This window comes from Pinus tabuliformis, chromosome X, assembly GCF_031772625.1.
Source record: "Pinus tabuliformis cultivar Carrire ecotype Pingquan chromosome X, CPIR1, whole genome shotgun sequence".
Lineage (NCBI taxonomy): Eukaryota > Viridiplantae > Streptophyta > Pinopsida > Pinales > Pinaceae > Pinus > Pinus tabuliformis.
In genome coordinates this window covers 4,777,484-4,803,942 of record NC_142308.1, presented here as the reverse complement: position 1 = coordinate 4,803,942, position 26,459 = coordinate 4,777,484, and the positions used below count along the sequence as shown (strand labels likewise).

The 26,459-nt window shown below is 40.2% G+C and overlaps 1 protein-coding gene across 1 annotated transcript in view; it reads left to right on the top strand.

The window, feature by feature from the left end:
- The first annotated feature begins 1,345 nt into the window (after positions 1-1,345).
- The window catches only part of LOC149137993 (uncharacterized), a 337,976-nt gene continuing 312,862 nt past the window's right edge, over positions 1,346-26,459 (top strand). Inside the window, exons 1-2 of the mRNA XM_089447071.1 lie at positions 1,346-1,934; positions 2,161-2,215. The gene's annotated coding sequence lies outside the window, so the exon portion shown is untranslated. The remainder of the gene's footprint in view (positions 1,935-2,160; positions 2,216-26,459) is intronic.

The window sequence follows — 26,459 nt, the reverse complement described above, 5'->3', positions numbered from 1 at the left end:
TATTTAGAGGCCTGAAAGCAGTTAGCGCCTATTGAGAATATATAAATACAGTTTTAAGATTTAGGTTTTTGCAATTGTGATTTAGTTTAGGGTTTAGGGTTTTGACAAGTGATAACTAACCTATTGATGTGTTCATTGACTTGTCACATTAGCGAACTAATATTTGTTATCCTAGTACTATTTTCATTTACTCTTGCATTTTCGTACTCTATCAACTAACTAACTAGTTTAGATCCATCTAATTCTCAATCTATCAAGTGTCGAGAGATCAAACATGTAAATTTGTTGAGATCCATTTTTTATTTTTTAAAATAGTTAAAAGAGATTTAATCTCTCTTAATAGGGTAAATATAGAGTTAAGATGGATTTGGGCTGCTATAATTAAGATGGATCTAGGGTAAATATAGAGTTAAGATGGATCCATAATTTTATGTTTTTTATTTTATTTTATTTTATTTTTATGTAGTTTGAGTATTTAAAATGGTTTTATTGATAATTATAATTATAATTTTATTTTATTTTATTTGGATTAAGTCAAAATGTTAAACATTACAACATCTCTTCCATACATGGTTGAGGGCACGAATAGTTGGCTTTAAAGTCATATTAACTCAATTGAGATTCATGATCTACCAAGAACCTAGAGGGATCAAATATCTTTTCACTCTAAAAGAGGTTTGCACATCAAAAGATTTGATCCCTCTCAGTACCCTAGATCTAGTTAAGATAGATCTAGGTTGGTTTAATTCCCCCTTTAAACATTCCACATAAATACCATGTGTTTTCAATACCATGGGCCACTTTTATTTTTATAATTATTTTGGATAATAGCTTTTACCTTTATTTACAATACCTTTGCTAGGATTTTGTTCAACATTTGTGCTTTTCTAAAGATTAAGTTGACTTGTGGAAACATGAAAATCTTTGGTAATTGGCATTTGGGAAGACATGATATGTTGTTTCTAACCAATTTTTACTAAGTCCCAAGAGAGATGAAATTTTTTGGGGTGCAAATTTCTTTTAGAATACAAAGAGAGATCAAATTTTTTGAAGTGCAAATCTCTTTTAGAATACAAAGAGATTTGATTTTTTGGAAATTTGTTAGATGAATTAAGATAGATTTTTATTTATTTATTTAAATTTGAATTATTAATATTTTTATGTAAACCTATATATTTAGAAAAAAAGAGAAAAAGAAGTACGATGTTTTAGTAGTTTTTTAAAATTTATAAAACACGAGCCAAGAAGCTAATGAATGTTTAATAGTTTATTTAGAAAACATATAATATGAAAGGAGAGGCGAATATATTTTAATCATTTTATAAAACCCAAAGTTTTAAGGTTTATGAAAGTTGTTTGTGCATGGAATGGAAATCAAAAGATTCCACGTGACATTCGAAGACGCGACGACCAGAACGGGACAGTAGGATCGAACCTACTGAAGCCAGAGCAGCATATGTCAAAACGAAGGTGAAAAAGACGACTGAATTTACTACACAACCGTATGCAAAGCCTGTGAAGGAAGAAAGAAACTGCAAGCTAGTGAATGAAAAAAGCAGACACCGGGAAGCCCACACTACCATCGGAGAAGAATAACTCGTTTTACCATCTGTGCAGTAGAGAAATCCTCCAATGACGATTCACGCGTACGACAATTGCGGACAGTATTTTTGCTACTAAGAGTAAATGTGACAGAGTGAACCATTGTTTTTAAAGCTGCATTAAAATTTTGATTCCTGTTGTAGCCCGAAATATTTGCAGAGGCGTTTACAGAAGTTTTATGTGGAGTTGGAACAAGTCTACCCTAACAGAAGCGCACTAACGTTTCCAGTGAATTTTTTGCCCTGACTCGGACATTATTGCCCTAAACTAAGTGAAAAGAAGACGTCACTTAGTGGGATCAAGAAAAATCAAAGTCAGAAGACATAGCAGAGGTATTTTTTCTGTTCAAAATAATTTCTTTAAAATAAGGGAAATTTACCTAAGTGTTAGGCTTGTTAATTGTTTGTAACATTTTCAAGACGTATATGCACAAAAACTTGAAAAATCCAGAAACAATTTTTTAAAAATGTTTTACTGGCATCATAAGGAATTCTGAATATGATAATTTTTAAGGACTGAAATCATAGACAGATGTACTTATCCTTTTGACTTTTTCAGTTTTCTCACACAGCAAAAGCGGAGTCGAGTTTTCTCAAAGTTTGGAGGCTTGGAGGTATTTACTGTTTTGAATGAAATAAAAAGTTGGAATTTATTCTGAATAATTTTCAGATCTCATGGCAGATATGGCAGATATAGAGAGAATTTTTAGAAACTCTAAAGACAATTTTTTCTTAGTTCAGCAGCAGAGAATTTATTTTTCAGAAGTTTATACACAGATTTCTTCATTCTTTCTGAAAATTGAAACCCCCAAACTGTGTGAAACAAGAAAAGAAAACTGCAATAGAATTTTGGATTAACGCCGTGAGAAAACTCCAGATAAAGTTAAGGTGGCAAGGATGTCCAGTCAATTGATTGAGTAGGGGAGTTCAGTTGTCTTTTACATTTGTAGCAAAATAGCAAAAAGAAGGTAATGTCTGTCTATAAGCCCTAGATTTTCTAGGGGAATCAACTGGATATCTACCTTCAAATAGAGGGTGATGCAAATCAGATTGAACACTTACATTATTGAAGACTGAACTACGATGCCTTTCAGATTTTTTAATGTAATACTCTCTTGAAATTAAACTGACGATTTCAAACTGACGAAGGGAGGACATAGTTAATCCAGTAAATGTGGAAACCATTATTTGATAATGATAGTTAATTTTGGGCAAATGGACGGAAACTTGTTAGCCACTCAAAATTAAATTTAGGAGGGAACAAAACCCAAAGGGAATCTGTAAAAGGGAGAGAAGAGATTGCTTGAGAGCATCATGGTTTTATTATCTTTCTGATATTGAGCCGAGACACTTGGATGGCTTAATAGTCCTTTTTTTCTTTTCTGATTGGTTTCCGCTGTGAAAGATTCCACCATAGCCAATTTGTATATCTCTTCTTGCTATGGGACAGAATTGTGGCTGGATAATCATCTTTTCTATGGCAGTAACTATTTTTCCGAGGCAAGTACGGACTGGTATCTTAATTCTGTAAATTTTGTGGCAGTGACGACAGAACAAAGAGTAGCGAGTTATTGTTTGTTGTTAGCAAAGGCTGTGGGTTGCCTGTGGCAGGACATTAATCTATAGCGAAGCTGGAACCAGCCCTTTGTGGCAGTGACTGATGCAAAACCAACTCCCTGAGGCCAATGAAGGCTGGACCCATGATCCAGGAGGATCTCGTCAGATCAGTTGCACAGATTCATCGTCAGTGTACAGTGTTGTCGTCAGCAAGTTAGTCCGGTGTCGTTCAGTTTCGACAGTGTTGTTTATGGTTCAGGTTGTTCAAGTGATGTCTATGGTTTTTCATGGTGTGCAGTTGATATGGTTTTGTACCTGGCTGTCGACATGTGGTTGTCGTCAGTTCCGCCAAGATTTGGTTGTCGACATGAGGGTCTCGTCAGTTCCACCGGGGTTTGGTTGTCAAAGATGGAATAGGTATCACCATGTGGCGTTTTATGTCACATTGTGACAATGTGTTGTACATGGGGTTTTAGATCAAAATGATGTAAGACCTAACCTAATACATTATAAACCTCTGTTACAAACCTAATGTAAAACCTAACACATTAAACTTCACCTAGCACCTAAACCATGCATTAACCTAAACCTAGAATCAAACCATGTATAAATACATTAAACCTAAGCTCTAGACCTAATCCTAAGTCCTAAACCCTATCGGACATGTTACCTATACACAAAACCTTGTATTAAACTCTCGGCCATATTTGAAACATTGTAAAACAATATAAATTACATATACACAGTCCTAACTGCGGATAAGAGACCGCAGTGGGACCGTGGCTCATGTGAGCGGAGTTAGTCGGCGGGGTTAGCAGTAACTGTCGCATCAACCTAGACCGCGGGCCTTCACCGCGCAGAGAGTTAACCTTCGCTGCAGCATGTGAACAGGGCCGGGGGTTATATCACCGCGTTGGAACTGCCAGGGTAAGCCGCAACAGTCGGAGGAACGTGGGCACATGCAAAACTGTCAGAGCGATGTCTACAGTGGAACCGCCGGAGATAACCACTAGGTGGCAGCCTGCGGTTAGACCGCGGCTGGTCACACGTAACCGTAGCCTCCTTCGCCCGGTCAGCAAGCTGTAGCGGTTTTGATTTTAATATATGGTTATATTTGGGTTTTATTGTGAAGTTTGTTAAAAAATTAATTCAGACCATGGCAACCTATCCCTAAGGTGTCCAACCATGACAAGACCGAGACCCTTGAACCCTAAAGTCAACACATGCATTCTAAAATTGGGCAGTAGAGGTTAGAGTGTATTTGCAGGGTTATAAAGGCAAAGTTTGGCTCGTTGAAGAGAAAGGAGAGTGGTTTTGGATTTTGTATGCAGGTTTTGGAGGTCATAGTCGTTTTTGTTTTCAGTGTAACAAGAGCATCCAGATTCAGAATTGGGAACCGTGACAGGCGTTGGAAAGCTAGTTCAGAGACCTATCCTTTGACAGTGACCAAAAGTGCATGTGAGCACACTCAGTTTGGTCAAATCTCTGTGTAATCGACCTCTTTGGTTTTCAATCCTAATAAAGCGGTTGCCCATTTTGAAAGTGGACCCGGAGACGTAGTTCATCAAGGACGAACTCCGTAATCAATTTTGCTGTCTGGTATCACTGTGTATTTGCTGTTTTCATTACTGTTTTGCATCTTACTTATGTATTATTAGCTGTCGTAAAGTCTTTTTTCTCAAGCAGTTCTCTCAGTTTCTGCACTTTCAGTTAACATTCTGTTCATTAATGGCTAATCAATTCTACATTAGTTTTAACTTATGATCATTTCAGATCAACCCAAGTGTCTTTAGGTAGCGAGAGCTGGAAGGATGGCATCGGGTTAGGTAGCGAAAAGCATCGGGTTGCTTGAGACTAGTTTAACCTCCAATGAGTTGGCATACGGCAAATCTGGGACGGCCAGTGGCTCAAGAGGGCTATGTTCAAGGGTCTAAGACTGCGGGAGGCTGAAACAAGAATCTACAGGTAAATTAGGGTGCCGATTGAGACAGCAAGGCAGATTGACATAGTAGCCTATTTAATCCAATAGGCTATAGTCATTTGTAAACTACAGGTAAATTAAGGTGCCGATTAAGACAGCAGGGGCAGATTGACATAGTCACTATTTGATCCAATAGGTTATAGTCATTTGTAAATGGGGAAACCATTATTTGATAATGATAGTTAATTTACGGCAAATGGAGAGAAGCATGTTAGCAACTCAAAAACAAATTTAAGAGGGAAAAAGGGCCAAAAGGAATCAACAAAAAGGAGAGACAAGATTCATTGAGAGCATCATAGTTTTGTTATTTTTTTGATTTTGAACTGAGGCACTGGGAAGGTTTAAGAACTTTTTTTCTTCTGTTTTTTCTAATTGGTTTCGGTTGTGAAAGATTCCACTCTAGCTATTCCCTATATATCTTCTTGCTACAGAACTAGAACTGACTTGAACTCAAACTGAATTGTGGCTGGATGATCATCTTTACTGTGGCAGTAACTATTTTTGGCAAGTACCGACTGGTATGTCAATTATGTAAATTTTGTGGTAGCGAGGACAAAACAAAGAGTAGCGAGTTTATCATTAGCAAAGGCAGTAGGCTGCCTGTGGCAGGGCATTAACCTACAATGAATCTGGAACCAACCCACTGCGGCAGCGACTAGTGTAAGACCAACTTCTTGAGGCCAACAAAGGCTGGAGCTGAGTGTGTTGAGGCAACGAGAGTTCGAAGGAAGGCCGCGGATTAGGTAGCAGGTTGCTCGAGGGTGGTTTAACCTCCAACGAGTAGGCATATAGCAAATTCAGGATGGCCAGTGTCTCAAGAGGCTATCTATGTTCAAGGGTCTAAGACTGCGGGTGGCTGAAACAAGAATCTAGAGGTAAATTAGGGTGCCAATTGAGACAACAGGGGTGAATTGACATTGCAGGATCACAACAAGGTCTGCTGGTGTGACTCTCTGGCAAAAGGGTATAGTTACAATTATGATGCCTAACAGTACATTAATGTTGATCCATCACTATTTTATCACTATATTATAGAGTGAAGAAGCGTTTTAATATTGTTATAAAATATAAATAGTGATACTATAGTGGTATCAAAATTAGTTTTCTTGACCGCCTCGAAGGTTTATTTGAGGAATGTTGCAGCGGGAATTACTTCTATCAGTGGAAAGGGTGAATGCAAAATCCTTGCACAATTTTAATGACTATAACAAGGTATTTGAAGATTATAATAGAAACTTCACAAAAGTGTTAGAAGGAAAAAAGAAATTGCAAATCTACAAAAGGTGGAACAACCGTGAAAGACAAGAAGAGCACAATTACTAAACAAAATCCTAGCAACCATATTGCACATAAAGGTAAAGGCTATGATCCAACCACCAAAGAGGGTCGGGGAGAAATTGCATCCATGGAAAATAAACAAGATGCAAATAGAGTATCCGTGCTTTTAGACACTATCGGAAGAAATTCAATACCAATTGTTTTTTTTTAAATATTTTCCTTTAAAATTTTATTTTATTTTAATTAGGCATGTTTTTTGGTCGTCTTAAATTGAATAGAACTTGTGAGGTTAGTGTTAGGTTTGTTTAAATAAATTAAAAAAATAATAAATTATTATTCATGGTTCATATTAAAGTTGGCTTACATCTAGATATTTGAGAGTTTCCCGTGGCATCCACGACTACAACGCCTATTTTATTTCGTTGTGGCCATTGAGCCGACCTCTCGGCCCCAATCGGTTGGTTCTCGTCGACTCGGTCCCTCTAGAGGCCAAACTCTTGCAACTCGATTTCACTTGTAGTCGCAGACTGACGCGACGCCATATTCCCTCCTGTCGGCCGAGACTCCTTTGCAGCGAATCGACAACCTCTTCTTTATTCTTTGGGTCAGACGAGCCTACTCCACAGTTTCTCTGTGTTTCCTCTTTGCGTGACCCGCGATTCGGCTTGATAAACTGTTTAAAATCTTCGCGTCAGCTCACAATGGCTTTGTGCTGTGCATTTCGGCCAACAAATCCATTGGCCCAGCCATCGGCCGAGCCAACGATCAGAACACAATATTAAACCACCGACCCATTCTCCAACGCTGTCGTAAAACACTCGGCCGTCCCCTCTCGAGCCCTCCCCCTCTGGCGTGAAGACATCACAGATACAGGCATCGGGGCACTCGTGAGCAACCGCCCTTTCCCATTTCAATTCTAACCGGCACCAGTCAGCCATTAACTCCGAATAAACCCTGCTGTAGGTGTTATTTGGTTCATAAATTCATTTTGAGTAGCAGGGTTTGAATTGATTGGGATCTCATAAGTTTGGATATCAGAAAACAATTTCATTTGTTTTCTAAGCACAGAACATGGCTATGGGGGTTTCAAAGGTTTTCTAGCACATATAACTCATATTCGCCCTTGAGCAAAATTTGGATAAATTAAATTTGCATATCGCCAAATGTTTTTTTTTTGTTTTGGTTTTTTTTTTCTCGAACTTTTTATTAAGATAATAAAAAGTTACATCTGCCGATGCAAAAGCATTACTGTTTCTGTGTGTCCTCAGGAGACAGAGAGAAACATATATAGTCTATGAAAAAGTCCATAGTGTGTTGAAATGCAACAAAAAAATATAGACTCGGGCCTCTCATAACATAGAGAAAACAACCTTCTTCAAACCATGATCATGTACATATATATCACTGTGTCAAAAAATTGAAAAAACAGACTTTGGACACAAAAATTCACTGTATCATACTGACACCAGGAAATAACCAAATATATAAAAAGCTGATAAAAAACATCTCCTGGTACTGCAGCAAAAAATCTGGATAGATGTCCGCTTCCTGTATTGGAAAACCCTGTCACGTGATGAAAGGAGGGTGATCGTATTCCTGAATCCTCCCGTTTATGGTCTCTCGAATGTGCCATCTGCCCAAAACTTGTTGAATACCACCTTTAGATAAGAGATTTGCCTCTGCATTCCGTTCCCTGTATGTAGCAAACAGAGATAAAATCAAAAGCCTGTTTGATAGATTTTTTTTTTTCAATGAGTGGGATCAAAGTATGATTTTGACATCTCTGCACTGCATTAAACCAATTAATAACATTTAATGAATCTCCAAAAACTTGCACTGAATCTAAGCCAAGTTCCCGAGCCCAGCATAATAATAATTTCAATGATAATAGCTCTGTGTAGTTGTTTGTTCCAATTCCAAGGCATATTGTTGATTTTAAATGTCTGTCACTGTTGATGTGGATAACCAATTTAGTCCTGCATCTATTTTGAGTGTTAGATGCTCCATCAAAGTATTCCCATGGGATTCGTGGGTTGATTTGCTCTTCTCTAATAATTCGTGGAGCCAAAGTCGACAGGGAGGTTGGGAGTAATGAGAAAATTGCGGCAATTTCAATAGCTATGAGAGAGGGAGTCGAAGATGTGTCTTGGAAAATGCCTTTATTTCTTGCCAACCATATGTCCTAGAGAGTTATTGGTGGTACATTCCTTAATTTTTCATCTCGCACAACATTCCACCAATTTTGCCAAGCTTTCCCTATGTTTAAACCTCTCCAGGTCATGCTGAGTCCCAGGAGACTCAAAGATGCTTCCCACACTTTTAAGGTGAATGGGCAGCTTAAAAAGAGATGATTTACTGATTCTTCAACATTTTTGCACAACGTACACCAACCTGGACCATGTTTGTTTCTTTTTTGAAGATTGTCCCAGGTAGGAACTTTATTTCTGAGGAGACACTAGAGGAATAGCCTTGACTTTGCAGTGCATTCCAGTTTCCAAAGCGTTTTCCACGACCATACCTGTAAACCCTGGACTCTCTTGTCCATTTGATAGTTGTAACCAAATTTAGGTGTATAAAAACCAATTGGGGCATGGACCCATCTGAGTTCATCAGACCGATCCCTAATCTTGACATGTGTTCTTTGTAGTTCTCTGATGTAATCTTGCCGAACGACTTCCAAGTTTGGATCTAAATGAAGTTGTTCAGCCGTTACCAAACCTTGATGCTAGATCGAGGAGCCCTCTTCGATTGCTACTTGATTTAAATGAAGGATCCCTTGATCGTTTAGGGCTGTTGTTAGTTCCCTTGGCAATTCATAGCCTTCTCTGCATCCTACCCAAGGGTCAATGCCGATTCTGACTTTTTCACCATTCCCTATATGCCATGCTCGACCATCTTCAATAACCTTAAAAGATTCCACTGTAGCTTTCCATATTACTGACGCATTTGAAGTTCTCTTGTCCTGCCTTCGCACCCATTCCTCAATGGAAAGAGGATCAATATACTTCCTTTTGACTACTACAGTCCATAGATTATCCGACGATAGTATGTGCCATCCAGACTTTGCTGCAAGAGATGTTGCAAAAGTAGGAAGATCCTTTATTCCCCAACCTCCCTAAGCCTTTGGGAGGGCTATCTTTTCCCATGCCACCCAAGGGAGAACTCCTTCCTCCTTTGCACCAGCCCATAGGAATTGCCCACACAGTTTCCTTATTGCAGAGAGAATTCCTTTGGGGATCCATGTGAGGGCTATCCAATAAACAAGAATTGCAATTAGAACTGATTTTATCAGTACCGACCTTCCAACCCTCGAAAGCCATTTGTAACTCCAATGCTTTATACGTTTTTCAATCTTGGCCAGGAGCCACTTCTAGTCTTGATTTTTATGAGAGTCCGATTTAATATGGAACCCCAAGTATTTGAGACTATCCTTCATTGGTTTTGCTTCAAAAGGAAGGAAAGTTTGAGCCCTGTGGATTTCTGCCTGAGATAATCCTTCATGTACCAATGAATACTTTTGCTCGTTTATACACATACCTATAGCTTTTAGGAACAGGTTGAGTGATTCTTTCAGCTGTTGAAGATCCCTTTTGGACCCATCGCTGAAAAGAAGAATACCATCCACAAACAGAAGGTGTGTTATGAACAAATTTGTGGCTACCTCGACTCCTTTTACATCTCCTCTGCGTTTTGCTGTGAGAATCAACTTACTTAGACCAATTGCAACCAATAAGAATAGGAGTGGTGACAATGGACATCCTTGTCTGAGGTCTCTCTAGGCATGGAAGAAAGGGGAAGCCGCTCCATTTATTAAAACTGCAGAACTCACATTTGTGACACACCCCATAACCCAATTGATAAAAGCAATATCAAAACCCAAATGAGTAAGCAATAGGCGCAAATAAATCCAACTAATTTTGTCATAAGCCTTTGACAGGTCTATTTTTGCTATCAATCCTTTTCTTCTTCTCTTTTTAAGGCTGTGCATAGCTTCCTGGGTGACTCCTATTGCCTCGTGAATTTGTAGTCGATCTAGAAAACCAAATTGTTCCCTGGAGATATTCTTTGATAGTAAGGGTTTGAGTCGGATAGCTATGATCTTGACTATTATCTTATAAATGCAATTGTAGAGAGAGATTGGTTTGAATTCCTAAAACGTCTTGGATCATCATTTTTAGGAATTAAAGCCAGGAAGGTGGAGTTGGAAGGTTCATATATTTGACCTTTGATCTTGGAGTCCTCGACCACCCGAGTAGGGTCTTCCCCAATAAGCTCAAAGAAATGTTGGGAAGAATTAAATTGTCCATCCGTCAGGGCTCGGGCTCTTACCTTTCTGCATAGATTTGATGACTCCTTCCACTTCCCCTTTCGTGATTGTGGCCATAAGATGATCATTTTCTTCCTCCGCAAATCTAGGAAATAATTGGGTGCCCTGAATTACTTTTGGAATAATTGCTTGCTCTGCGGCTCTGATCCAAAATGAATTCAGTTTTGCCTCCAGATCAAAGTCTTCAAATTCAGTTGAAAATGGGATCAAGTCGAAGTGCTCGACGAGACGATTCCAACGGTGTGAACGGCGCGAAAATATGAGTTTGGATGAAGAAGTTAAGGCCAGTCAAAGTTTCAAGGCAAACTAGGGCAAAAAGAGGAAAAGTCAAAGTCAAACAGTCAAAGTCAATGGTCAACCCAGGGTGATGTCAGCAGGACATGTGTCGTCCTGAGAATGCGCCATATGTCCAGGATGATGTCAGTAGAGGTTGATGACGTGTCATAATTTGATTGGTTGAAATGGGCCAATCTGGTGTTGACACGTGGCAACCTGGATTTGCCCAATATTGGCATGCAAATCCCAAAATTTTGGGGGTCAGGGAGGATCGAACCCCTGACCTCCCGGAATACTAAGATTTTATCGGATTCCGCTCACTGGATGAGCTATTACGTCGCTTGGTTAACGGAGGTATGGATAATATATTTATTAAGGTAAGGTTGGAGCCGCCGGAAAAGGGTCGGATGGTCAAGGTCAACCCCATGACTGCAGGTCCCTTAGCATTTAATGTATGTCATAACCGCCGGATTACACCATAGCCGAAACCATATTATATCATATCTCAACCATATCAAATGAACCATATAAATCGCAACAACCAAACCATATTATATCGTATCTCAAATCAAATATATGCGATATATTCAAACCATGTAAAAGGCTGGAAGAGTCGGGTGGGGGTTTCGACCCGCCGACCTCCCAAACTACATATACCACGCCTTAACACAATTGCGCTAACCAATATACCAAGTGGTGGAACTTGGTATTCCATCTGCCAAACATTTCCATATTCTTATGCAGGTGCCGAACCAGACCAAAACCACCAGTGCGTATTCCAAGGCGGGTTTTGGTTGCAGAGGTGGTTTTTCATCCACAGAGGTGGTTTTGTGCAATAGAAAGGCGGTTTTTGCAGGTGTATGGTGGTTTTTGACTTTCCAGGGGGTCTGGAGGTCACTGTGGCCAAATATGGTCGAGTTTATACTCATTTGACTCGAAATTTTGAGCTGGACGCAGTGGTGACATCCATTTTCTCATTTGAGACTTTGTTTTTGAGCTCATGCCTGTAACAACATTTTGAAGACAAAATAAAGAGGTCAACACTGGAAGCGAAAGGACCAGGAGACGTAGCCAGGAAGTCTGGTGAACTCCTTTATTAAATTCTGTTGTGTTGATGTGTTTGAATGTGTTTTCAAATTGTTTAATTGTTTATGTTATTCGCAATCTTTTCGATCCATTGCATTAAGTAACATAAGCAAATTCACACATAGTCTATAATACCTTTTTTCATTAACGGATCAGGTTCTAAAGAGAGCCTTGAAATGGTCTCTCCCCATTGAGGCTAATTCATCAAAAGTTTTTGCTGTGCTTCCATCTGCTTTCTGCATTTCCCAGATTGTATTTATGTTTTTTCTTCCTCTCGCATAGTTTTGGAAAAACTTTGAGTTTTCATCCCTACTAGCTAACCATATGGCTTTGCTCTTTAGTCCCATTGCTCTTCTTTGTCCTTTAGAATCCTCCTTTTTGAACATTCCAGTTGTTTTATCCTTTCTTTGGATTCTTCTGTCTCATTTCCATCTCCCTCTGACCTTTCCAATCTTCTTAGTTCTGCTTCAATGTTTTTTAATTCTGCCTCTTCCCTTGTCCACTTTTCTTTCGCCCAAATGATTGTATCTTGTTTTGTTCATTTGAGGTTCTCCATAAATTGATGAGCTATGGAGGGTCCTCGGTTTGGGGTGTGCGGGATCTAGGTAGCCTTTACCAACTCACTGTAGCTTTCCTCTTAGAGCCAGACAAGATTAAATTTAAAAGGGCTTCCTGTCTTCCACTGCTCCCTTTTAATTCAAGAAGAATGGGGAAATGGTATGGTTCTCTTCCCATCCCTACCCATTGTCAAAATAGGCAAATTCTACTAATTAGATCTTCATTCAACAAAAACCGATCCAATCTCTTTGCCACTCTAGCTAAGCCCGAGCACCTGTTTCTCCAGGTTGGTTTGTATTTGATCAACTTGATATCTATTAGCTTGCTGGCCATTAACTTGTTCGCATAAAAATCAGGCAAGGAAACAGCTTGAGCCTGCAGACCCCAGGTCTCAGACATTCCCAAAAAGAAATTTAAATCCCCTCCCACCACCACATTTGGAGCATTCATGAAGGATTTTGACAGAAGGGAGTTCCAAAAGGTGACCCTATCTTGACACGGGCCGTAGATGTTGATGAGGGAGAGATCCATGCATAACCCAAAGGAATAGACCTTAGCTCCCAAGACTAGTTCTAAACCCCAGTTCTGAAACTGCTAGCCTTGAAACCCGTAGCTAATCCCTCCGATCTTCCCTTCGCATCGGAGGTCACAAAGGATCATCCAGGCATCATTTTATTGAGGGACGCCGACACAGTTTCTCCATTACCTAAGGTTTCTTGAAGCCTAAGGACGTTCGGGCCAATGTCCTTGAGGAGGCTTTTTAGGGCTAGATTCTTGCAGGTGCTAGCAAACCCTCTGCAGTTGAAAGATAAAACAATCATTTGGCAACCTTCTCAGGGGCTTGCTTCCCTCTAAGAGCCCCTTCCAAAGAGAGTTGTTTCCCATCCGCTATGTCCTGTTTAGCTTTAAGTTGGGCCTTGGAAATATTTGTTTTCCTATGCCTAGACGTCCCAGTTCTAGATGGCGCTTGAACTTCTCCTAATCCCCCTACAAAACTGTTAGAGAATTCCTTCTTGTCCCTCAGACGAAGGTTATAGTGAGAGGCCAAAGAGAATGAAGGAGGGGAGGTTGTCATCTCAAGAACGAGAGAGGTGGAACCAAGGAGTTTTACGGTAGGGATGGAAGTTATGATACTGTGTAGGCCATTTGACAAACTGCAAGGCGGAAGAATCTACGAGTTGTTCGACCTGGAGGGATCAGGCCTTGAATTAACATCAAGCAAATAATGCATAATAGAGGATAAAGAAGAGGCTGAGTGTAAAGTAGTACTCGCAGTCTAGGGGAGAGGAACGATGACTTCGTGAGCATCCTGCGCTTCCATTCATTGATCATTTCCCAGAGCTTCTTGGCGCCTGAAAACTTGTTGAGTTGTCTGCTTCTACCTCCATTGGGATATGGTCGACTGCCCTCTGCCCCCCTGCTTCTTGAGCCTGATTTGCCTCTTCTGATTTAATTTCTACAAGCCCTTCTCTTGGGATGCCTCATTGTCTTCCTCCTTCTGCGAAACCCTAGGAGCAATCTCATGCTAGATGGACGTGTTTGTGACAACGGTGGCACTGGAAAGGAAGTTCCTCATAATCAATCAACTGTGAGTGTGAATCAACTGAAGATGCAGATCAATTTTTTTTGCCAGTCCTTCTCTTGGGTCCAACTTTACCAGAATGCGGGCCACTATCCTGGCTTTGGTTTCCTTAAAGGACAAGTCTGCTTCAAGAAAGAGGCCCAACTTGTTTCCTATCGCCTTAAAAATATCTTCTGTCCAATGTTGAGGAGGCAGAGCTGGAAGGTGAACCCAGACTGTAACTTCCTTGAGTTTTTCTCCTTTTTTGTGTTAAAGAGAGGAGTCCATTTTTTGAATAGAATTGTTGAGGAGCCGAAACACCAATTCCGCTCAAGAACCCATTCAAGCGCTTCTGGATTGCTGAATCTGGCCATGAACCACCCTCGTGCTAAAATGATCACCTCTGACTCGTTTTTCGGTGTCCCCTTCCAAGCCTTCAATATCCAGTCGGCGATGTAGCTTACCATAAAGAATCTTCCCTTTGCTCTCCCAACAATGATAAGTTTTGATGCTTCCATAGCACTATCGATTTGGATGTCAATCCCGAGAACTAGATTAGGGTTTTCTAGTTTTTTCCTAATACATTTACCTTTCTTCCTCTTCGAGCCAAAGATTTGGGAATTTTCCTTCTCTGGTCCTTCTGTCTGGTTCTGCTGACCTTGCAGTTGTGCGTGAGCTTCAATGAGCTCTTCTTGCTGCTGACCTTGCAGTTGTGCGTGAGCTTCAATGAGCTCTTCTTGCTGCTGACCTTCTGCTAATGTATTTAGCCTTGTTAACTGTCCATTCTCTACAGATTGCTGTTCATTCTCAGGTCGATCTCCAAAAACCACCGCCGAGGCCGACTTCCTGCAATTTTCCTTTCTCCTTGCCCAAAATCTCTTGGATGGTGTCTCCTCCTTGTACTATCTCAGCCGCACCAGGGAAGCCCAGTAACTCGCCGACCTTTAGCGCTGGAAAATTACCCAACCTCTCTTTCCCTGAAAAAAGCTTCCGACTGTCTTTTGGCTGGATATCCCTTATCTCTGTCTCTCTCGTTCTCTGAGCAGGTTTTATAGCGAGGGTTCTAACGACTCTCTGGGCCGTGCCCTTGTCCTTTGCATGCAGATCCTTAGACAAACAATGTTTTAAACCCTCATTCCCCCAGAGGCCACAACTCTTGACAATGTCCTCTAATCCTCCTATAAATCCTACATCCTTAGGATTTCCAGGGGGTTTGCAGATCTTACCTAGATTTCTGTTGCTGCCCAAAGAGGTCGATCTGATGTTTTTGCTGGAGATGCATGTCCTTCTTGATGATCTTTGACAATTTCCCATAAAGATGTTCTTTCGAGGTTAGTCTTTTCTTCCTCTAGAAAACCCGACCCACCTTCCGCCAAAAGCTCCTGCCCAAAGAAACCATTTTGCCAGCTGGGGATCTAACTAGAAGCCTAACCTTGTCTAGATTTCGCTGAGTCGGCTCAAGTCCCCAAACTGTTAAGATGTCTGCCGGCCCAGGGTTTGGATTGAAAAAGTCTCTTGGACTAACCATTTTCCCCTTCTTGACTAAAAACAAATTTTACTCCACCGACTTCCCCCCGTTGCCTGGTAACTTCCCTTTGCTATTGAAACGATCCAAACTGTGAAAACGACGATGCGTTGACCGCTCCTTACCGCTACTCTAACCCTCCTCCAGCTGCTACCGGTGTGAATAGAGACCCGATATCGCCTGCGTGTCGTTTGTTGACCAGGTGTTGGTAGGGTTCTGACACCATCGATCAGTCGTACAGTTAGCGATGCCATCCTGCAGCAAACCCTAGGGGCGTGCTTCCTATAACCCTAAGCTCCATCCACCTCTGCTTCACATCATCTTTATTTTGTTGCAAGGGTTTGACCCTCACATACCGCTTGATGTTAATGATATGATTTGAAACATTTCTCAGTACTCACACCTTGATTTCATGGTTACATATATTTTAAAGGCCAACAAAACAAATCTTGTGGTGCATGTTAATGATGCTCAAGCAAGCCACTTTCAATTGATGCGTGCACTAGTAATGTCCTTGATCGAGCACGCGATCTTGATACTTGAATGGTTGATTCATTAAATTGGAGCATTCATTCTTATCGTCTTTGCTAGCATATGATTGACTTTGGCACATGATTCATGCAAGAAATGGTGTTGTTTATTTTTTCTCGACACAAGTGGTTACTTTCTTGACACAAATTTATGTGACATTTTTTAATTTAGGTTGAGGAAGACTTTTTTTGGAAAATATTTCAATTATGTTTAGTTCACACAATTATGAAATAGTTAAACGATGTCTTGGATAAGTTTGCTAATAACTGATCTCTATTATGAAGCAAATGAATTAATCCCTTGGCATGAGCTCATGATCTTTCTTGCAAACTTAATTTGTGATTTATCTTGGACATATTTGCTATTATATGTAATGCTCTAATTTCGTGATGCAGTTAGAATTTTGATGGCAAATTTGTTTACTTAGATTCAATTCGGGATTGCATTTGATTTTATTAATTGATGTGGGATCTTGCAATCTTATGATATGTGTAAGATCGATGTCACTTTGAATTGAACACTAATTCCTTCCGTTGAATAAGTTATCATATCATACTCTTATTCATACTCAACGACAAATTTGGAATCAAACATAGGGAAACCCCCGTTATGTTAGAAAAATTATACATCCTAAGCCTAGAAGTTGTTGAAAATGTAACTAGTTTCGGTCTTCATAATTGTTGTTGTACTCATTTCAACATGTATCCTATGTAACAAACAAGAAAAGAAAAGAAAAAGTTATTATTATTAAAGCATGGGTTTCATGCTCTTTATTGATGGTCTTCTAGGTAAAAGCATGTTCTTCATGCTTCTAGGGTTTAAGTCTTAGGATTTATTGTTATGATTCAAAGGAGTCAACATCATGTTTATAAGACCCTTCCGGGCAAAATGTATTTATAAAAAGAATTATTTTGAGTCTAGAAAGTCTTGGAATCTCCTAAAGTACAAGTCAGCCCTGGAAACATCAAGTCGGCCTAAAGGAGGGAATTTGACCCCTTGAGAATGTTGTAAAATGTAACTAGGTTCAGTCTTCATAATGACATGTAATTGTGACTATTGTAAATGATGTAATGAAGAAAATAAAATTATTATTGTAAGCCTTGCTTCATGGGTTTCATGAGCAAGTGATTTTATTTGTTAGTGGCTCCCATTAAGAGCCTTAGGATTTATTATTGAGTCAAAGAGTCAATGTCATGTATAAAGAGCTCTTCTTGAGCATATGTAAAATATATATGAGTCAACCTAGTGTCTAGAAAAGCCCTCCAAAAAGACAAGCACAGTCCTCTTGATGTCGGCCTGCAAAATGAATTAAATGACACATGTCGGCTCACCTAAAATGTCACAACTATTCGGATGTTAAGGTCGGCTTAATATATGGTCGAACAACTATATATAGGAGGCTAGGCTCCTTGCAGAAACACAGAAAAATTTCGCATATCCCTCTGAGATTTCGGGTGAGCAGAGGCAACAAAGAAGTTCAGATTCTTCTGTGGTTTTCAGAGGACAGTTACAGTGAAGTAACTTCGCATAGCTCTGAAGATTTCGGTGAACAGAGACAACAACAGAATTCAGATCATCTATGTTTCGGTGAAGGCTACAGATCGAAGGTTACAAGGCTACAGTTTAGTGGGGAAGGGAATTCAGATCCTTCTTAAATAAGAAATTACAGTGACAACAAAGAAGAAGATTGGTCTCAGTTTGATATTCCCGAAGTAGTCATGTTTCCACAGTCATAAATTCGGTGGTCTCTCTCAGTGATTTCAGAGGACAGAGACAATGAACAATTCAGATATCTCTATTCAGAAGGCCTAAGTGCAGAAGACAAGTTCAGATACCTCTGGTTAGATTAAGGAGTCTCGGTGCTGCCACAGGGAGAAGGATCCAATGCTAATCTCAGTCTCGATAATGTCACAGTTTGAACATGAAGTCTCGGTGCTCCTACAAAGTGACAAGATCTCGATGTCAAATCAGTGGTGAAGAGTTCGATATCAAAGTAGCAGTGAAGATCTCATTGTCAAGGTAATGATGAAGATCTCGGTGGAAGAGGAATCAAGAAGAGGACTGTCAAGAGAATGTGTGTCTTGAGCTTGGAGTGGCTACTAGGTCAAGGGTCTTGGTCTTGGTATTCGTCAATTGGAATCTCTATAAGAAGAATTTGTGTGGGTTTTCCTCTCAAAGAGTGAGAGGTTTTTGGCCCTGGCAAAAAGCCAAAATCTTGTGTTCTTGTCTCTTTTGTTTTGGTAACTATTTGATGGAGTGAGAAAAAACACTCTAATAATAACAAGAGAAGATTGTGTTAATAAGAAAAAGTAAAAAGTACCTCACAAATAGTTATCATTGTAAGAAGAATCTTATTAACCTAATTGCCCTGGATTCTTCAACATAGAAGGCTATATAAAGGAACAGTTTGAGCTCAAGTAGTACTCACTCAATCAAGAAGATCTATCTCTCTTGAAATGTACCGAATTGGCCAAAGGTACAAAACTGAGTGCGGAACAAGCAGAAGGTACATAATCGAGTGCAGAACAAGCAGAAAGTATAGAACTAGGCACGAAACAGGGGGATGTTACAAAACCACGTGCAAGACAGACCAAGGGTATAGAATTGGGTGCGGAACAGGCTGTGTGAAAATTCCTAATTCTCAAGGAACCCCTATTGTAGCAAATCTGAATCTACTTCACCTACTTGACTTTTAAATTACATTCATCAAGTTATTCTTCTGAATACTGAAGCAAATTACTTTTGAATCAAATTACTTCTTATTAAATATTTGATCTTAGGAAACAAAAAACAGAGCAAAGAACAAGATACATAGGACACACTTATTTTTGGACACAATAGTCCCCGGAAAAACCCAATGCGGGAAAACTGGTCCAACAGTTCTGAGGGTTATTATTATGCAGGAGAAATGTTTGAATACAAATCTAGGATGCTCATCTAGCAATCCTTTACAGAGAAAAAATACTGGCGGAAAATCTGAGTGAGTTTTACCTCACTTCACCCAGCAGAATTCCGGCTGATTCGGCACAAGATTGGCTAACCTCGACTATTTCTGTGTTGGCCCTGGGTCAACTCTCCTGAAAATTCCCGACAGTTATGGATTTTGCGTGACGGGCAGCTTTTCTGCTCTGCGCTGGCCCTCCTGGCTTTGTGTCAGGACTGCGTGGGTCCAGACTGGCCCAACGTCAGGTTTCCCGGCTACTGCACTGCCTCTCTGCAAGCACTTTCTGCCTCTCTATCAATATTCTCTAGAAAGTCCTTCTCCCATATTCTCATGCCCCTCTGCTGCTGAATGATCACTTAGTTCGAATTTCTCAGCTTCCTAGCCACATAAATCGAACTCTAGATCATTCTCTCTCACTATGTGTATCTTTAAATGAACCCCAAGCCTCCTTATACTTTTCTTGTTGAGACTTCAACGACTGAGATTAAGTCTCTAATCAACGACTAATATTAAAACTTGATTTGATCTCCTTTCTAGAACATTCTGTTAGGATATTCCGACACATAGGATATAGTTAAGTTCAACTTGGTCTAGTATAGAGTTAGGTTAGAGTTAGGTAAAGTGTGTTTCTTTACCGTTGTACATTTTGTAACTTACAATCCGACGGTCACGATATGTAGTGATCCGACGGTTCACTCTCACCTCGGTATTACCGACACTTGATCCGTGGCTTGACACCCGATTGGTCCATAAGTTCTATTTAAAGCGCATGGAGGGTCATTGTTCGGGTAATCCGTGCATGAGAGAAGCTTATGTAAATTTTCATTCTTTGATTAATAAATTGCCTGTAGTACCCACGTTGGGACAGGCCGTGGACTGTTTCCCTCCTTGCACTTTGAGGGTTTTAACCACGTCAAAAATACTGGTGTATTGATTTGAGATCTGGTTGTGAGCGGTGTCCTTTTGGTATTCTTTCTGAGGAACTTACCCTGTAAATTACTACATGGTATCAGAGCTATTTGAGGGCCGCGTCCGTTGGTGATCCAAATCTGAAGCCGGTAGAACTGCATGCGGCTGTCGTTTCCTAGATCTGCTGTTTCTGACTGCTTTCGGGCCGAGAGGACTGCTCTGTTGCGTTCGGAGCATCTGTTCCAGTGAGGAACCCCTTTCGTTTCACGCGAAAAGGTTTCCGGTAGCCCTAGCTGCGTCATTTTTCAGATCGGGAGGTATACAGTGTTTTTTGCAGTTTACTGTTATTTTCTCTCTGCTTATTTCGGTCTCAGTTTATTTAGCCTTTTTTTTAACCGGATCTATACCTTTCATTTCTGCGTATGCTCTTTGCCCTGCGACTCTGTGCGATCTGGGCAAATCAGAAACAGAGAGGAAGGATTTTTCTCATGCGTATGCTCTTTTCCCTGCACCTTAGTGTGATCTCGGAAAATCAGAAACATTGAGAAAAATATTTAGTATTTCGGCTAAAGCTAACTTTGAGATTTTTTTTTAAATTTCTAGTTTTTTGGCTAAAGCTAACTTCGAGCCGCAAGGTTCGTTTTTCTTTGCATATTCGTGTTGGGTTTTGTGTTTTGTAGGGAAAAAAAGCTTTCTCAAGGCAAGCACGCAAACCAAGTCCCCCCCCCGTCTCTCTCTCTCTCAAATTTTTTGTATAGATCAATTGGTTCAAAGCTATTTTAAGAGAGTAGAGGTCTTGGGTTCAAGTCTCCATTTTGTGGGGGCGGATTTTTTTTCATTCCCGCACATTCGCGCACTTTGCCGGCAACGTCAACAAATTTTTTTCAAAAAGCCATAACTTCTTCATCCGGAAGCCTTTTTCAGAGCCGTTTTTTTTAAAACCGCCAATTTTTTCGAGATCTATCCATTGGAACACTTACTTTCAGCATCTTCAGCTTCAGTTTTTAAAAAAAAAATGGAAAGTCCATGCCAAGTCATTCTTGACAGCACTAACTACTTCCAATGGGTAGCCTACATCTAAGATTTACTTAGAAGTAAAGGTCTCTTCAGAATAGCCACAGACCAAGAGAAGAAACCAAAAGATGAAGACAAGGCGGCAAAATGGGAAAATAGACAAGATCAAGCACGTGGTTTGATAGGGATGTCTATTTCTCCTGATCTTAGATTCCACATTGCAGAACTTGAGACTCCTCATGAAGCATTAGAAAAACTTGCTAAAGTTTTTGGGATTAAAAATGAAATTAGAGCCCATCAACTTGAAAATGAGCTGCTTACTTTGGATCCTAATAATTTTTCTTGCATTGAAGATTTCTTGTCCAAATTCAAGACCCTTAGATATCTCTTGGAAGGTGTTAAAGTTAAGAAAGAAGATGGTAACCTTATTTATTCCATCCTTACTAAGTTGGGACCAGCCTACTCTGTATTTGTTTCCACTTTCCATTCTACAAGGGAAGCTTTCATTTGTCAAGGACAAGACTACAAGGCCCCTTCCTTTGACTCCTTTTGTGATTCCTTAATAAGAGAACAAGAAAAACTCTTACACCTTGGTCTTCTTAATCTTGGAAACTCTTCCTCGAAAGCGTTAGCCGCCCAGCAGCAACCAAATTCAAAGAATCCTAAAAAGTCATATCCTCAAAAGAATGGTCCTAAACCATCTCAGCCTCAAAATGAAAGATCATTTCAGCAAAATGATAAGACCAATAAAAACAAATGGAAGAAGACTGATAGACATTGTAACTTTTGTAATCGAGACGGCCACTTAGAATCTAAATGCTTTAAGAAGATGGAAGCCTTGGAAGCCGCAATGAAGAAACATAACATCCATGTGGAGCCTACTTCAACTTCAACTTCCGGAATGGCACTTTCTGCATGTCATTGTCAATCATCTCAGTCTGGTTATGCATTAAATGTATCTTCTTCTTCTTCTCATTCTCATGAGTGGCTCATTGATTCTGGAGCCTCTTGTCACATGGCCAAAAACCAAGCCATGTTTTCTTCTTTAAATGATTGTAACACCAAAAATATATATATTGGTGATGATAGATCTCTTAATGTTGTAGGGACTGGAACTGTTCATCTAGACAATGGTCAGTTTAATGATGTATTATGTGTTCCAACCTTATCCTGCAACCTTCTATCTGTCTATCAGATAACTCATTCAGGTGAAGGTAAAATTGTTGAATTTTCACCTCATGATGTTGTAATCAAGGATCTAAAAGATCCTAAACAGATTCTAGCTACTGGTCTTGCTGATGATTCCAAAAGGTTGTATAAGTTTCACAACTTTGGGTCATCAACTCTTCCCTCAGTATTTGTTGCTCATAATGATGAAGTGAGCAAACTTTGGCATTAGCGATTTGGTCACTTAAACTATCGCTCCCTTCAGCATCTATGTAAAGAAAATATGGTGACAGGTCTTCCTATGGTATCTTGCAGAGATGGTGTTTGTTCCGGATGTGTACTCGGAAAACATCATCGGGACAGTTTTGACAAACGTGCCTCTTGGCACGCCTCAGCCCCTTTACAGCTTGTGCACAGTGATTTATGTGGTCCTCTTCCTGTTGCTTCATTCTCTGGCTGCAAGTACTTCTTAACTTTCATTGATGATTTCTCCAGACGCACTTGGGTATACTTCTTAAAACTCAAGAGCGAAGTATTTAACACTTTTTTGGCCTTCAAAGCCTTTGTTGAAAAACAATCTGGACATCAAATTCTTAAGCTAAGAACTGATAATGGTGGAGAATATGTTAAAAACACATTCATCAACTTTTGCACCGAAAATGGAATTCAAATGCAACATACTGTTCCATACACTCCACAACAAAATGGTGTAGCTGAAAGGAAAAATCGCACCTTAAAGGAAATGGCTAATTGTATGCCGCAATCTAAAGGACTCAGTCTTAGTTTTTGGGCCGAAGCAATTAATTGTGCAAATTATATAATCAATCGCACTCCTACTAAGGTTCTAGAGAATATCACTCCAGAAGAAGCTTGGAGTTCCATTAAACCAGATGTAAGTCACTTTCGTGTGTTTGGAAGTGAAGCATGGGCCCATATTCCAGATGAAAAGCATAAAGCTTTAGAACTTAAGAGTGAGAAATGTACTTTTGTTGGATATTATGAAGATGTAAAAGGTTATAGACTTATTCCATTTAAGTCCAAAAATGTTATCATTAGAAGAGATGTAAAATTTGATGAAAATAAATCGGCCTGCGAGCCTAGTCCGGCGGATGTGCCACCTCTTCCTATCTCTTCTACTTTTGAAAACATTTCTTCTTCAGATGATGAAAGCGAGGATGATAATCCTCCCCCACCTTCTCAGGATCCTCAACTTCCAAGATGGGTCCGTGCTACTCGGGATGCAGCAGGTGATCTTGCCGGTGATCCTACAGATTAGCGACGTACACGTTCTCAGTGTGAAAGAGCCTCTTCTTTACTGGCTCAAGCTCCAGTAAATCATGATCCTGACACTTTTGCAGAAGCTTCAGGCCATCCACTTTGGGAAGCAGCTATGAATGAAGAATATCATTCATTGATGACAAATGATACATGGGATCTTGTTCCTCTACCAAAGGGACGCAAACTTGTTAGATGTAAATGGGTTTACAGAACCAAGTATGGACCAGATGGGAAAGTTGATAAACATAAAGCTCGTCTCGTTGCTAAGGGCTTTTCACAGGTTGAAGGCATTGACTACACTGAAACCTTCTCCCCTGTTGCCAAAATGAACTCTATCCGCCTTGTTCTTTCCCTTGCTGCCTCTTTAAAATGGGAAGTCCATCAGATGGATGTTAAATCTGCCTTCTTGCATGGGGACTTGCAGGAAGAAATCTATATGGAACAACCCATTGGCTTCATACAAACAGACTCCAGCCTTGTTTGTCGACTTAAGAAATCCCTTTATGGCCTCAAGCAAGCTCCTCGGGCTTGGTATGCCAAAATGGATAGCTTTCTTTTAGAATCTGGCTTTTCTAGGTGTCATTCTGACAATACTGTCTACACCAAGAAAGTGGGCAACTCTCTTATCATCCTTGTTCTTTATGTTGATGATCTTATTCTTACTGGTAGTGATCCCAACCTTATAAACCATGTGAAGTCCAGCCTTAAAAAGAAATTTGAAATGACAGACTTAGGACACTTACACTATTTTCTCGGTCTTCAAGTCTTGCAATCCCAGGAGGGTATTTTCCTTTCCCAGTCCAAGTATGCTTGTGATATTCTTCGTCATTTTCACATGGAAGACTGTAAGCCAGCCCCTTCTCCCTTTCAGTCTGGAGTCAAACTTTCAGTCTCTTGTACTTCTCCTGAAGTTGATGCTACCTTATACCGTCAACTTGTCGGAAAACTCTTGTATTTAACCCATACTCGTCCTGATCTTTCGTTTGCCGTTGGCCTTGTTGCTCGTTTTATGCAAAATCCCCGTGAAAGTCATTGGAAAGCAGCTAAAAGAATACTTCGTTGTGTTCGAGGTACAGTACAGTTTGGGATTCATTACAGTGCCAAAGCAGCTCCTCTGTTAGTTGGTTTCACTGATTCTGATTGGGCTGGTGACCCTGATGATCGGAAGTCTACTGCCGGTTATGTCTTCACTCTTGGTTCAGGACCTATTACATGGGCTTGTAAGAAACAGGCTGCCATTTCTCTTTCGTCAGCAGAAGCAGAGTATCGTGGTGCCGTGGAAGCTAGTAAGGAAGCCTTGTGGCTTCGTCAGATCCTATCAGAGTTTGGCTTTGAGCAGCAGCATCCAACCACACTTTGGTGTGATAATCAAAGTGCCATTCAGCTATGCAAAGATCCAGTCCAGCATCAGCGCAGCAAACACATTGAACTACACATGCACTTCATCAGAAAGCTCATTCATGACCATGTTCTTGAAGTGCAATATTGTCCAACAGATGATCAGGTTGCAGACATCTTTACAAAGGCTCTCACAGAGGCGAAGTTCACTAAACTTCGATATATGCTTGGAGTTCAGGAAGTTGTCACTAAGGGGGGATAGGCTCTAGTGCCTCCTTCCTTCTCCTATTGTGTCATATTTGTAAATTCTTCAATCCTATCCCAAGTTGTTCTTAAGGGGGGATGTTAGGATATTCCGACACATAGGATATAGTTAAGTTCAACTTGGTCTAGTATAGAGTTAGGTTAGAGTTAGGTAAAGTGTGTTTCTTTACCGTTGTACATTTTGTAACTTACAATCCGACGGTCACGATATGTAGTGATCCGACGGTTCACTCTCACCTCGGTATTACCGACACTTGATCCGTGGCTTGACACCCGATTGGTCCATGAGTTCTATTTAAAGCGCATGGAGGGTCATTGTTTAGGTAATCCGTGCATGAGAGAAGCTTATGTAAATTTTCATTCTTTGATTAATAAATTGCCTGTAGTACCCACGTTGGGACAGGCTGTGGACTGTTTCCCTCCTTGCACTTTGAGGGTTTTAACCACGTCAAAAATACTGGTGTATTGATTTGAGATCTGTTTGTGAGCGGTGTTCTTTTGGTATTCTTTCTGAGGAACTTACCCTGTAAATTACTACACATTCTCACCCATATTTTGATTAATACCCATTAATACTTTAATTTTCCTAAGTTTAGACTTAGCAACCCCATTAAAAATATTAATTATTTTAATAAAATACAATTCGGGTGGAGTTTCACCAAACAGTTTCTGGGTTCTTTATAACTCATGTTCCTTAGCCTCTCCACGAATTTTCAAGGCTAGAGCACTTCCGATGCTACCAAAAAATAACACTCCCTCTTAGCAAGGAAAGTGCTCTAGCAACAATGTCCACCTGCATGCTGCTCTGTTTCTGAAGCACCTCCTTTCTGCACTGCTGCTGCCACCAACACTGTGCTACTGCTGCTACTGTACTGCTGCCCATGACACTGCCACTGCCACTGCTGCATCTGTACTACAACTCCCTCTCAAACGCTGCATTTGTTATGCTGCTAGCACTGCCACTGCTAACACTACATTCGTACTGCAACTCAGTTGCTGAGAGAAGCAACTGAAAAACATCCAAAATTAGTTGAACTTAACTGTGTTCAACATAATACAATGAATGTTGGAATTTGACTGCTGCTAATTCTGACCCTCTGAATCTTCTGCATTGTTGCTGACTCCTGCACTGTGCCAACTGCACTGCTGCCAACCTTGCTTTGCGCTGATCAGTCTCTGGTCCCCAACTACTGCATCTGTCCTCCAAACACTCCACTACATCGTCTGATATTAAGTCCATCTCGCTACTGCTGAATTTTGGGCT